Raw genomic sequence first — 13,743 nt, 5'->3', positions numbered from 1 at the left:
GTGCTCATCCCTGTCACATCCATTCCATGTCAGTGCTCATCCGTGCCTCATCCATGCCACATCCATGCCACATCAGTGCTCATTCGTGCCACATCCATGCCACGTCAGTGCTCATCCATGCCACATCAATGCTCATCTGTGCCACATCCATGCCACGTCAGTGCTCATCAATGCCACATCCATGCCATGTCAGTGCTCATCAGTGCCACATCCATGCCATGTCAGTGCTCATCAGTGCCACATCCATGCCACGTCAGTGCTCATCCATGCCACATCAGTGCCACTACAGTGCTTATCAGTGCCCTACAGTGCCTCACAAAATTGAAGTGGGAAGTCAGGAAATGAAGGTGCTCCCTGAATGTTGGGCCTCTGTATGTGGCTAGCCTCTAAAAAAGTGCCACACATGGGGTATTACCATACTCAGGAGGAGTAGCAAAATGTATTTTGGGGTGTCATTTTTGCTATGTACATGCTATGTGTTAGAAATATCTTATAAATAGACAACTTTGTGTAAAAAAAAATGTGTTTTCATTTTCTTTCCACATTTTCCAAAAACTTGTGGAAAAAAATGACACGTGCAAAAGACTAATTATGCCTTCTAGATTATGTGTTGAGGTGTTTTCTTTCCAAAATTGGGTCATTTTGTGGGCGTTTCCATTGTTCTGGTGCTCCAGGACCTTCAAAAGTGTGATCGGTTGTCAGGAAATTATATGTGTAATTTTTGCTCCTAGAATGCCTGAAGGTGCTACTTGGATGTTGGACCTCTGTATTAGGCATGATCGAACTTTTGAAAAGTTTGGTTCGACCAGAACACCCGAATTTCCTGAAAGTTCGGTTCGGATTTCAGAACCCCATTGAAATCAATGGGACCCGAACTTCTGGAATCAAAAAACACCATTTTGAAGCCCTAAAACCCAATAAATGCCCCTAAAAAGTGCCTAGGGTTCTGGGTCATGCCCCAGGGACTATTAATCACACAAAAAAAAGTTCTTAAAAATTGTCATTTTTGATAGAGAGCCAATTATTGAAAAAATTATTGGAAAAAAATGAGATTTCTTTGGATTTAGTGTCTGGGGGGTCTAAAAAGTGTACCTGTGAAGTCTCAGCTCTGTAGCATGTCCAGAACCAGAAAAAAAGATAGTTTGTATTAGAATTAATATAGAACAGGGATATGGCTCCGCTATTTTCACACCTTGCCGGTTTTGTAGCAAGCGTTTTTTTGGGCATTTTTTGGGGGTTATTGGAGGCAGGCATAACATCAGAACTTCTGTGTATGGATATATATACACACACACATGTCTGTATATATACACATACACATATATAGGTGTGAAAGTAGCAGAACACTATACTTGCGCTAATGAAATAATTAACACCCATATGGCTTCTCTCCTTTCACACCTATATGTGTGTATGCGTATAAATACATATAAGTGTGTGTGTATATACCCCAATACAGAAGTTCAGATGTTTTGCCTGCCTCCAAAGACCCATAAAAACGCCCAAAAAAACGCCTGCAATAACACACCTGGGCGTTTTTTTGGCGCAGGCGTTTTTTTGGGCATTTTTTGTGGGTCTTTGGAGGCAGGCAAAACATCTGTACTTCTGTGTAGGGGTATCTATACACACACACTTATATGTATTTATACACATACACACATATAGGTGTGATAGCAGAGAAGCCATATGGGTGTTAATTATTTCATTAGCGCAAGCATAGTGTTATGCTACTTTCACACCTATATGTGTGTATGTGTATAAATGCATATAAGTGTGTGTGTATATATACCCCTATACAGAAGTTCAGATGTTTTGCCTGCCTCCAAAGACCCACAAAAAATGCCCAAAAAAACGCCTGCGCCCAAAAAAAAACGCCCAGGTGTGTTATTGCAGGTGTTTTTTTTGAGCATTTTTTTGGGGTCTTTGGAGGCAGGCAAAACATCTGAACTTCTGTATAGGGGTATATATACACACACACTTATAAGTATTTATACACATACACATATATAGGTGTTATAGGAGCGGAGACATATGCCTGTTAATTATTTCATTAGCGCAAGCATAGTGTTCTGCTATTTTCACACCTATAGGTTCCGGACATCGCGTTTGCCACGCCCCCAAGACACCGGCTTTGTATCGACTATAGCGGGACGCCACTTTTTACATGTTACTCGTTTGTGTTGATCTACTGCCATGTAAGTAGAACCTTAAATAAAGCTGTTTTATACTGCCAAACGGGATTACGCTATGAATGCTTTTATCCTCTACATATTGCCATACATATCGGAGTTGTTTCTGGATCTATGAGCGAGTGAGGGGTTGATGCAGTCTAGCGAAGCTTGGTCCGTCCATGCAGTGGAGAGAACCCAGTCCATAGGAGTTATTACCTTATGCTCTTAGTGGCCCATCCATTAATTTGGAGGCCCACTCATTGCGGTAAGCTGCCATCTTGCCTATCCGCACGGGTGACTGTTTGTTTCCATTGCTTTTCACATCTTGGGATCTTCACCCTTAAGTGGACTCTCCACCATCTATATATGCTGAATGGACTTATGACTTAGTGCAATTGATTCATTTTTATATTGCACCATTATTAATTGTATATCAATTTATTAATTTTTTAAGTACAATTAATTTTGTTGTTTATAGCGCTGCACTACTTGACACACTATATGTATTTATACACATACACACATATAGGTGTGATAGGAGCGGAGACATATGCCTGTTAATTATTTCATTAGCGCAAGCATAGTGTTCTGCTACTTTCACACCTATATATGTGTATTTGTATACAGTATATACAGACATGTGTTTGTGTGTGTATATACCCATACACAGAAGTTCAGATTTCATACCTGACTCCAAACATGTCCTCAAAAAAGCCCTATGAATGCCTGCAGCAAAAAGCAGGCTGACAGGCGAGAAGCCATATCGCTGTTCTATAAATGACCTAAGAGAAACAATCTTTTCTCTATAGCAGTCACCCTGACATGGAAGGGTTTTGTCACCCTGCCATAGCAGTCAGAGTCAGTAAAACCTACACTACACTACACTACGGTCATCCTGGCACTTAACACTTTCCCTACAGAAACTAGATTATTAAAGCTAACTAAAGTGGAAAATAGCACCCTAACTACACTAGATATCCCTTTCCTCACACTAAAAATTGCTAAATGACACTTTGAAGCAGAAGTAACAGAACTGCTTCCACTCTCTTCCACGTCCCTGTATTACAATGCTAGGAATTTGGCGGGGCTATCTTATATACTGGAGGGCGTATTCACTAATGATTGGCCTCTGGACCCCCTAGTCACTCCAATCACATTCCTAGCATTCTCCTGCCCCCTCAATTGGCTTTTACTGATGGTTCTGGTCCAATCACGGGCTTTTAAAGCCCATTTTCTGTCCCATTACATTTTGGTCGGTTCTGGTTGCCGAATTCCGAACTTTTTCAGCAAAAAGTTCGGAATTCGGCCAAATTTTAGAACAGCCAATGTTCGGGTCAAACCGATGGTCGACCCAAACCTTTCGATCATCCCTACTCTGTATGTGGCCAGACTGTGGAAAAGTCCCACACATTTGGTATCGCTATACTCAGGAGGAGGAGCAGAATGTATTTTGGGGTGTAGTTGCAAGTATGCCAATAAAGTGTGTGAGAAATAACTTGGTAATATGACCATTTTGTGAAAAAAAAAAAAATCTTCATTTTGCAAAGAATTGTGAAAAAAAATTACAACTTTAAAAAACTCACCATGCCTCTTACTAAATACCTTGGAATGTCTACTTTAAAAAATAGGTAATGGGGGGGGGGGGGGTACTTTACTGGCTTGTTAGGGTCTCAAGAAATGAGATAGGCCGTCAGTACATCAGGTATGATAAATTTTCAATAAGTGGCACCATAGCTTGAAGACTCTATAACCTTCACAAAGACCAGAAAATGTATACCTATTTGGGTTATTTTCACTAAAGATATGTAGCAGTATAAATTTTGGCCAAAATTTATGAAGAAAAATTACTAAATTCGCAAAATTTTAAAACAGAAACAAAGAAAAATGCATTTTTTTTACAAAAATGTTCGTTTTTTTTCATTTATAGCCCAAAAAAATAAAAAACCTAATTATGATTAAATACCACCAAAAGAGATCTCTGTTTGTGTGAAAAAAAGTACGAAAATTTCATATAGGTACAGTGTTGCATGACTGAGTAATTGTCATTCAAAATGTGAGAGCACTGAAAGCGCCAAGTGGTTAATGCTTGGGTGCTTACATTGGGACCCTGCAGTATATACCATGCATAAGATGCTTGTTAGCCACAGCCTTATACAGCAAGATAAAAAATGCAGTGTAGTGCTTTCTATGTCTTAAGATACCATGCAAGAAACCGTTAAAAAAAATCTCGGTTTATATAAATCCCAAGAGTTTATTTGTAGCCGTTACTGTTAAATGGCTTTCATAAAGCAATTCTCCTGATTGTAAACTTTTGAATTCAATACCTGTAAAAGAACAATGCAATTACTTACACTGCTCCAGTCTTGAGAATTCCTCTACTGATGTCCACCAGGAATCCAACACTTCCAGGAGTGTCAATCTTCTGGGTCCACCTGAAGCTCCACTAGCTCCTCCTGCTCTCCTCCACATCAATACAGGATACAAGGAGGTCAGCAATAAGAGCCAGTGAGAGCTGCGGGTAGGGGCGTTGCTAGGTGAGAAAAAGACCAGGAGCTTCAGCCCGAAGGTAATTTGATAACCCCTCCCACATTTCAAAGTAAGTCCTGCCCAAGCTCCACCCAATGCCCCTTTCCCCTCACTTCTGCCCAATTCCCCACCATAAAATGTTATAAAATGTGACATGAGCATGTTAAACTCTCAAATTTCTAATCTCCACTTTTACTTGTAACTCTTCCCATAAAGCAATTGAGTGCACCAATTACGGCAATCAGGGTGCCCCATTTAGAAACCTTTCTGGAGGCTCCTATGGAACTGCTTCAGCCATTTTTGAAATAGCAGAGGTCCCAGAACATCCACAACACGCAAGAGAAATTAATTTCCCAGTAGCCTAGATAAAGCACTAATACCAAATCTTTCCAAATTAGCTGTATCCAGAAAATGGTGAGTCAGCTCCTCTATGACTTCCTGGGAAAGTTGAACATCAAGGGCTTCTTCAAGAAGCAATGCACAAACCAAAATGTTAAGTGCAAATTGCGGCAACCCAGAGTAACCAATCAGCATTTACTTATCTGACATCACACTAGCAAAAGAGGAATTCTAATTGGTTGCCACAGGGTTTAGGGTGTCTTTGTACAGTTTCAATAAATTAGGTTAAAAGGCTAATATGAGCTAAGGTTTCAAAAATCAGCCCTCCGTCACTCACCCACAGCCATCTGTGCAGTGGTGTATCCCCCCCCCAACTTAAAAATGTATAAACAACCAAAAAAATTTGTTAAGTTTTCAGGAATATTTATTGCAAACATTTCACAGCCCCCCATCTCTCTAATCACAGTGCCCCCTTTTGCACTCTCTGCCTCCCCTGCACAGTCCTACCTTTGGCATAAACAGATAGCTAATACTATTAGCAATGTGTTTAAGTTTGAATAAGAGATTGGAGACATGCTACAGGAGATAGTCAGAGACTGCAGACATGATACAAGAGATGGTCAGACACTGAGGACATGATACAAGAGATGGTCAGAAACTGCGGACGTTATACAAGAAATGGTCAGAGACTATGGACATGATACAAGAAATAGTCAGAGACTGCGGATGTGATGCAAGAGATGGTAAGAGACTGCGGACGTGATACAATAGATGGTCAGACACTGCGGACATGATACAAGAGCTGGTCAGAGACTGCGGACATTATACAGGAGACGGTCAGAGACCACAGACATGATACAGCAAATAGTCAGAGACTGTAAACATGATATAAGAGATAGTTAGAGACCGCAGACATGATACAAGAGATGGTCAGAGACCGCGGACATGATACAAGAGATGGTCAGAGAACGCAGACATGATACAAGAGATGGTCAGAGACTGCAGGCGTGAATCAGGAGATAGACAGAAACCCCGGGCATGATACAGGAGGTGGTCAGAGACTGCAGACATGATACAGGAGGTGGTCAGAGACCACAAACAAGATACAGGAGATGATCAGAGACCGCGGACATGATACAAGAGATGGTCAGAGACCGCGGACATGATACAAGAGATGGTCAGAGACCGCGGACATGCTATAAGAGATGGTCAAACACTGCGGACATGATACAACAGATGGTCAAAGACTGCGGATGTGATACAAGAGATGGTCAAAGACTGCGGACGTGATACAAGAGATGGTTAGAGACGTTGGACATGATACAAGAGATGGTCAGAGACTGCAGACATGATACAAGAGATAGTTAGAGACGTCGGACATGATACAAGAGATGGTCAGGGACTGTGTGGACATGATACAAGAGATGGTCAGAGACGTTGGACATGATACAAGAGATGGTCAGAGACGTTGGACATGATACAAGAAATGGTCAGAGGCTGCGGACATGATACAAGAGATGGTCAGAGACTGCAGACATACTACAAGAGCTGGTCAGAGACTGCAGTCATGATAGAAGATAGAAGAGCACTAGGGGGGCTGGAGAGCACAGGGGAAGCAGAGAGCACTATAGGAGCTGAAGGGCATGGGGGGGGGGAGAGGGCTGGAATGCATTAGGGGGGGACTGGAGAGAAAGCACAGGGGGTGGTGAGCACTGGGGGGGGCGGCAGGGAAAACCAGGGGAACAGAGAGAACAGGGGGAGGGGGGGACTGGAGAGCAAGGGGGGGACTGTAGATCACTGAGGGGGGAGCCAGGGAGCACAGAGGGGTGGAGAGCACTGGGGGAGCCAGAGAGCATGGGGGGGGGGTGGGAAGAGCTGAAAAGCACTGTGGGGAGCTGAAGAGCCCTAGGGGAGGGGGGCTAAAGAGTACTGGTGGGCGGCTGGAGAGAGGGGGGCCTGAAGAGCACTGGGGGGTGCTGGAAAAGGGGGGGGGGGTGACAGCACTGGGGGGCAGCAAAAACAGTTGTATAGGAGGGGCATTAGGGAAGCTGCATATAGAGGAATTGATCTTTCCATTTTCCTCCTGCAGCCGCTTGCAAAACATTTCCCACAATTATGCTTCTTAGGCATTTCACACTAAATTTCGCCTATTTGTCCTAGTTGCAATTTTGTGTATTGGGTTCTACATGCAAGTATTGCAGGCGGATTACACACTGAAGGTTCAAGGACAGCAGCCAGAAGAATAGGGAGGGGGTGGAGGCGGAGCCGATTCTAGGCGGAGAGGAGGAATTTGAAACCTCCTCCGCTCTGAGAGCCTCTCCTGCTATCACGTGACGAGTGACATCATTGGTTGCTAGACGCCAGGCGCAATAGCAACCAGTGTGGCAGGCCAGGCAGTAGAGGTCCAAGGGAGAGGAGGAGGAGCATATTTGACACTCGGGGCTAATAACTGGAAAGGATCCAAACAAGACTAGGGGCTTTTTGGGGGCCCACTTTGGGCTATAGCCCCAGTCACCCCCCCCTCCCGAATCCTGATGCCACTGGCTGCGGGGGATCCAGAAGATCAACAAAGATTGTTGAATTCCCTGTGGACAGCAGCAGACAGAGCAGGGGATTAGAGTGGAGATTGGTGGCATGGGCAGTAGGAAAGTATGTATGCTTTTTTTTTTTTTTTTAATTTACAGGTATCCCTTGATTTCAAACGTTTGCTATATCAACAGGGTCACTCTAAGACCATCTCCAGATCTGGTATTAATATTGTGTTTTATTTATTTTTCTATAGGAGTAATTGCATTTTCATGGCCAGTGTATAACTTTACATTTGTCATTATATTTACTAACCGTGTTTGCTGATTTTCTCTCTTTTTAATAGTCTAGCAAATGCTCTGCCTTCAGGTGACTGTTTTTTTTTTTTTTTTTTGGGGGGGGCCATATTTCTTTATTACTGTGCTTCAAATAGATCAAAGATGCCAAATATGTATCCTATTGTTCATGTTGATAATATCGTACAGTTTAACTTCACTTTTGTGATGAGAAATACTTCACATCTAAAGAGCCACGTCATTGATGTTGTTTATTACAGTTATAATTGTCATTAAATAAATGTGTCTGAACTCTGCACAATAATATTTGTGGATTTTTTGGCTTCAAATTCATGGGAAACACTGAAATTCATAACATGAAAGTCGGTGACCGTACAACTAGTATAATTGTTCAAATAAATATTTTAAATATGTCACACAAATTAGTGAGAACAGGAGGATTCTGTCAAAAATCAAGATAAGAGAAGTACTGGACATACACTGTTGCCAATAAAGGCCTGAGTTTAAGGCCAAACTTCAGCATATAAAAAAAAAAGGATGCACAAAAAACAGAACACATGGGCATAGTGCAGTACTGTAAAAACAACATATCTACACACATTTCATGCATTCTTCCCTGGTCAGTCAAACTAGTCACATTCTTCACAGCCTTTTTTTATGAATCTCCAGGCAGAATTAGGCCCCGTTCACACTGGGGCGATCCGACTTGCTGGGGCGACCTCATCGGTCGCGGCGCGCTGCTCACACCGCGACCTCGGATCGGCCGGCACGGACTTCATAACCTTGAAGTCTATGCAGGTTGAAGTCTATGACTCGGGGTTACCGCTCCTGATATGAAAAATCCACCCCGAGTCACGCTCGGGATTACCGCTAAGGGGGTTAAAATCCTTCTAATGTACATAAATCACCCAGAGGGGAATGTTTTTTTTTTTTTTTCTAAACAAAAGTAGAGTTGCTCTTAAGACTCCGTTCACACTGGGGCGACCTGTCAGGCGACCTGGTCGCCTGGCAGGTCGCCGTAGGTCGCTCGCCATAGAGAAGCTATGGACCCGTTCTAATAGGAGCGACACAAGTCGCTCCGACTTAGAAAAAGGGTCTGGAACTTCTTTGGGGCTCCGGGTCGCCCCAAAGAAGTTCCAGACCCTTTTTCTAAGTCGGAGCGACTTGTGTCGCTCCTATTAGAACGGGTCCATAGCTTCTCTATGGCGAGCGACCTACGGCGACCTGCCAGGCGACCAGGTCGCCTGACAGGTCGCCCCAGTGTGAACGGAGTCTTAAGAGCAACTCTACTTTTGTTTAGAAAAAAAAAAAAACATTCCCCTCTGGGTGATTTATGTACATTAGAAGGATTTTAACCCCCTTAGCGGTAATCCCGAGCGTGACTCGGGGTGGATTTTTCATATCAGGAGCGGTAACCCCGAGTCACGCTCGGGGTGGATTGCAGAGAGCGCAGCGGTGTTCTCTTACCTTATCCTGGCGATCCAGCGATGATCTCTCATTGCTGTGACTGCCAGCCGAGAGTCCCGCCGCTCCTCCGTCCCTCCGTCGGTCTGATCACTTCCTAGTTCCGTTCCCTGCAGCAGCAATGCTGCATGGGAGCGGAACTAGGGAGGGAAATTCAAAAAAAAAAAAAAAAACGTTGCACAAAACACAAAACACATTTTATATTATATATATATATATATATATATATATATATATATATATATATATATATATATGCATATATATATATATATATATATATATATATGCATATATATATATATATATATATATATATGCATATATATATATATATATATATATATATGCATATATATATATATATACACACCGGTATATATATATATATATATATATATATATATATGTATGTTTATATATATATATATATGCACACACACATATATCTATATATAATGCATGAATTATAATCTAATCAATAATATAATTTTATTATATATATTATATATTAAATAATAAAATAATATTATTGATTCGATTATAATTCACGTGTTTGTGTTTCAAATTTATCACATCTGGGATGTCTACTTGAGTCTTGTTTTGGTCAGGTTTAAGTCAGTAATTACTAAGAATTGTAGGTCTATAATACATAACGCCAAATTTCCATGAAAACAATTGTACCGCTTTTGGTATGTAATTCCTGACATAATCATACCATCAGGGAGGTTAACAAACTTTGTTGCAGATTCCTACCTTTTGTTATTTTGAAGAAATCAACGTGTGTTGTCTGTGTGGGAAAGTAAATCTAATGGGAGTGGTTTCATAATTATCATTTAGCTGTGCGCCTGCAGGGCACCAATGAGAAAAGCTACTGGGTTTGCATCCCTTTAGATGTCATTTCCAATTGGGAGTATCTCACCAAAAATTACATTTTGGTGTAAATGGCTAAATTCTGACTTGCATCTTAGTGCAGACTTCTGGGAAAATCAGCAAGCCAATCAGACAATCAGGAAATTATGTTTCTAGGGGAAGTTCTGTACACAGTCTGTGTACAGAACACCTCCAGGTAGCCATATTGCATTGCATTTTACAGAAATTACAGCGCTGCAGTTTAAAAAGGAAAGGCAATTTTTATTACCATTCAATAACAATAAGACTTGTGTCACAATTGTATACGCTATATAATTTTTTCTTAAGTTGCTATTTTTTTCCCACCGAAAGTGGAGTTACCCTTTACCACTTGCCGACTGCGCTATAGCTGAATGATGACTACAGCGTGGCTGGCTAGTTATGGGAAGCCATCATATGACGACTTCTCGTGCTTGCCCATTTAGCACACACCCTGGGGCTTGCAGCCAGAAGTGTCCGTGATAGCTAGGTCCTCAGAGTGGGGTAAATGGCCAATCACAGCAGCCCTTTACCACATGATCACTCTGTCCAATACTCCAGAAAAGAAAATTGTGATGCTGAGCACCCCGCTCCTGCGCTCAGAACCAGGTCCTCAGGCTGCCTCTGTCCCGGAACTCACACTTGGCATCCACTATGGCTAAGCTTTGCTGCCCTCTACAACCGGGGTGGTCAACAAAACACTGCAAATGAAAACAAAGAAAAGGACGCACCAGCCTAGCGCATTATCCTCAGTGGGCTTTTAATGAAATAAGTTTAAAATGAGCTACTCACAAACATGCAAAATAATCCAGCATATCATTTCTATAGAGCAACATCCTCTGAGGCACGGCGTCGAAACGCGTTAGCCTTCATCTTCACGAGACATTGGACCTTTAACAAGGATGTTGCTCTATGGAATTGATATGCTGGATTATTTCGCATGTTTGTAGCTGATTTTAAACTTATTTCATTAAAAGCCCACTGAGGATAATGAGCTAGTCTGGTGCGCCCTTTTCTTTGTTTTCATTCACTCTGTCCAATGGTGGAGTGATTACTTGTCAACAAATCAGCATTATGGCCGGTTAAGCTCGCACTACTGCAGTGTTTCTCTGTCCTCTCCTCACACGCTATATTGGTGTTTGGAGAGGACAGAGAAACACTGCATCAGCGTGTGCTGGCACGATCCTGTATGCCCTTCAGTGCTTCTACAGTGTCATTACTGCTCCTACACAGTGCCATCAGTGCTCCTACAGTACCATCAGTGCTCCTACAGTGCCACTACAGTGCCCATCAGTGCCACTACAGTGCCATCAGTGCCACTACAGTGCCATCAATGCTTCTATAGTGCCACTACAGTGTTATCAGTGTCACTACAGTGCTATTCAGTGCCCATTGGTGCCGCTACAGTGCCCATCAGTGCTCTACGGTGCCACTGCAGTGCTCATCAGTGCCCCACAATGCCACTACAGTACTCATCAGTGCCACTGCACAGCTCATCAGTGCCACTACAGTGCTCATCAGTGCCTTATGGTGCCACTACAGTGCTCATTGGTGCCCTAAGTTTCTACTACAGTGCTCATCAGTGCCACTACAGTGATCATCAGTGCCACTAAAGTGCTTATCAGTAACCTACAGTGCCATCAGTGCGTGCTCATCAGTGCCACTAAAGTGCTCATCAGTGCCACTAAAGTAATCATCAGTGCCACTACAGACCTCATATGTGCCACTACAGTGGCCTTTTAGTGCTCATCAGTGCCAAATAGTGCACATCAGTGCCCATTAGTGAGTGCTTTAAAAAAGGCGTTTTCATTTTCTTTACACATTTTCCAAAAACATGTGGAAAAAAATGACATGTTCAGAAGACTCATTATGCCTCATAGAATATACGTTAGGGTGTTTGCTTTCCAAAATTGGGCCATTTTGTGGGCGTTTCTATTGTCCTGGTGCTCCAGGAACTTCAAAAGTGTAATAGGTAATAGGTAGTCAAGAAATTAGATGTGTAATTTATGTCTCTAGAACACCTGACGGTGCTCCCTGCATGTTGGGCCTCTGTATGTGGCCAGGCTGTGTAAAAATCTCACACATGTGCTATCGCTATACTCAGGAGGAGTAGCAGAATATATTTTGGGGTGTAGTTGCAAGTATGTTAATGTGAGAGAAATAACCTGTTAATATAACAATTTTGTGAAAAAAAATCTTCATTTTTGCAAAGAATCGTGGGAAAAAATTACAGGTTCAAAAAACTCACCATGCCTCTTACTAAATACTTTTGACTGTCTACTTTCCAAAAAGGGGCCTTTTGGGGGGCATATGTACTGTCCTGGCTTAACCGCTTGCCGACTGCTCACAGTATATTTACTGCGGCAGTCAGCCCCTCACAGGCAGAGTGACGTAGGTCTACGTCGCTAGCCTGTGAGGCTCTGGGGAGCGAGCGCGCGCCCCCGGAGGCGCGCTCCCGCACGGTCACGGACCCCCCCGCGCGTGTAACTGGCGGACCCGATGTCCTCCGGTCACTCGGCGATCGTCGGGGGAGAGGGAGAAAGTCAGGCGGCTTGTGTAAACAAGCTGCCTGTCATTCTCCTCGGTGTAAAGACACTGATCACACGGATCTTCTATGTAGATCCGTTAATCAGTGTCCTTACAGCTCAAGCCACAGCCAATCACAGTAGAAAGCACGCCCCTAGAGACACACACAGCCCCTCCCTCCCAAATAAAGATAACCCCTTCACTACCAGTGTATTTTTACAGTAACAGTGCATATGTATAGCACTGATTACTGTAGAAATGTCACTGGTACCCCCAAAAGTGTCAAAAATGTCAGTCAAGGGTCCGATCTGTCCGCCTCAATGTCGCAGTACCGCAAAAAAAATCGCAGATTGCCGCCATTACGCGTTAAAAAAAAAACAACAAAAATGACAAAAATCTTTCCCTTTGTTCGTAAACGCGATAACTTTTGCGCAAACCAATAAAAATACGCTTTTTGCGATTTTTTTTACCAAACATATGTAGCATAAAACAAATTGGCCGAAAATGTTAAAAAATTTTGATTTTTACATTTTTTTTTGGGGAATTTCATATAAAAAAATGTGAAAATATTGTTATTTTTGCAAAATGTACGCTCTTTTTTTGTTTATAGCGCAAAAAGTAAAAAGCGCACAGGTGATCAAATACCACCAAAAGAAAGCTCTGTTTGTGGGAAAAAAAGGACATCAAATTCGTTTAGGTACAGCGTCGCACGACCGCGCAATTGTCCGTTAAAGTCACGTAGTGCCGAATCGCAAAATCCCCCCTGGTCGTTTAGCAGGAAAATCCTCCGGGGCTTAAGTGGTTAATAGTGTCTCAAAAAATTAGATAGGCCATCAGTACATCAGGTGTGATCAGGTGTGCTCAATTTTCAATGATTGGCCCCATAGCCTGTACTATAACCTTCACAAAGACCAAACAATATACACTGATTTGTGTTATTTTTTTTCAATGATATGTAGCAGTATAAATGTTGGTCAAAATGTATGAAAAATTAATTAATGAAT

This window comes from Pelophylax lessonae (genome assembly GCF_965119305.1).
Source record: "Pelophylax lessonae genome assembly, chromosome: 7".
NCBI classification, from domain to species: Eukaryota; Metazoa; Chordata; class Amphibia; order Anura; family Ranidae; genus Pelophylax; species Pelophylax lessonae.
Note: the sequence above shows the minus strand (reverse complement) of the source record.